We start from the raw sequence: 1,715 nt of genomic DNA, 5'->3' as shown, positions 1-1,715 counted from the left end.
AGGACATAGTGCAAGCTAATTAGATTTGGAGGTTTTTCTCTGAATATAACTGTGTAACTTATGAAGCTGTTCGCCCCCGGTAGCTGCGTGGTCAGCACGACAGGGTGTCAATCCTAAGGGCCCGGGATCAATTGCCGGCTGGGTCGGAGATTTTCTCCGCTCAGGGACTGGGTGTTGTGTTGTCCTAATCATCATCATTCATCCCCATCGACGAGCAAGTCGCCGAAGTGGCGTCAAATTGAAAGACTGACACCCGTCAAACGGTGTACCCGACGGGAGGCTCTAGTCACACGACATTTACTTATGAAGCTTAAATTTTTGTGGTCATTGTAACCATTTGCTATCATGAATGTTATAATGTGATCTACGGCCTCTATGTGACTGTGAATATGTTGGTGCACGTTAGTTACGGCTTATTGAAATTTGAAATTTGCTTCTTCTAGCGTTATGTTTTCCTCTGGTCTCCACATGTGGTTTCCCTGTAGTAGCCAGTGCCTATTTAAAAGTAATAAGATATCTATTGGTGATGCCATGCAGTGCCAAGAATGCTGGTTGATATAACTGAACATCTGTATTTATCCACCTCTGTTAGTATGCACCTTACAGGCATAGGAAAAAATCAAGGCACGCAGCTTCATCTGGACTCTTCTTTAACGTTCTTCACATCACCGAAATTACACATACGTCCATGAGTTTTGTGTATCATAGAAAGCCATTTGATGGAATGCAGTCAGTAATCTACTCTTTACTATAGAAGAAACATTCTGAAAACATCTCAAACTTAAGCACTTAGAATCGTCACCTGTAACTTGACTCATGGACCGAAATCTTCTTGAAAAATCGTAAATGGGCCCCAACACTTCTTTTTCTTGTATTTTAATCCTGCCCATGACGGTAATGTTCATCTTCATTCTCCGACATTTCTGACGCTTTCATTTCACTTAGCGCATAATCTCGGTAACAATAAAACATGAGTGTTTCTGCTCAACTTAACGAGAAAAATTCGTTTTCCAGTCTACTTTGGATGCACAATGTGGTGCATTTTTATAACCGTTTTTGCTGTTTTATTGAACAATGTAACAGTTCGAAATTCTTTTGTAGTGTAAATGACTGGCAAGTGTTGTTGAATCTCCAACATTATGACATGGAACACAAAAGAAGTTATTAGCAGAAATTGGACCTTGATCATTCTTCCTCAGCACCGAGAGGATCTTGATAATTGTTCTCAAGTATCAAACTTTAGCACAGATTTTAGAGCGCCTTGATCGTTAAAAAAACAAAACTGCCATATAATAGGCAATTCCATTCCTCTACAAGATGTCACTTTGAACTCACTTTTAAATTCTAATGTACCTTTATAGGTATTCTCGTGCACACCCCACATACACATAAATTTTCTTTTTACACACACTTATGTTCATGACTGTATCTCACAAGTACGTTGTACCAAATCTGACCTCCTGTATGATGGATGAATGAGTAAATAGAAATAGTAGTTTCACGGTATCCTATTATTAATACTATTATTGGTTTGCCGAGCGGGAATAGCCGAGCGGTCTTTGGCGCTGCAGTCATGGACTGTGCGGCTGGTCCCGGCGGAGGTTCGAGTCCTCCATCGGGCATGGGTGTGTGTGTTTGTTGTTAGGATAATTTAGGTTAAGTAGTGTGTAAGCTTAGGGACTGATGACCTTAGCAGTTAAGTCCCATAAGATTTC

This window comes from Schistocerca serialis, chromosome 8 (assembly GCF_023864345.2).
Source record: "Schistocerca serialis cubense isolate TAMUIC-IGC-003099 chromosome 8, iqSchSeri2.2, whole genome shotgun sequence".
NCBI classification, from domain to species: Eukaryota; Metazoa; Arthropoda; class Insecta; order Orthoptera; family Acrididae; genus Schistocerca; species Schistocerca serialis.
The sequence above is the reverse complement of the archived record's forward strand: the minus strand, read 5'-3'. Positions refer to the sequence as shown.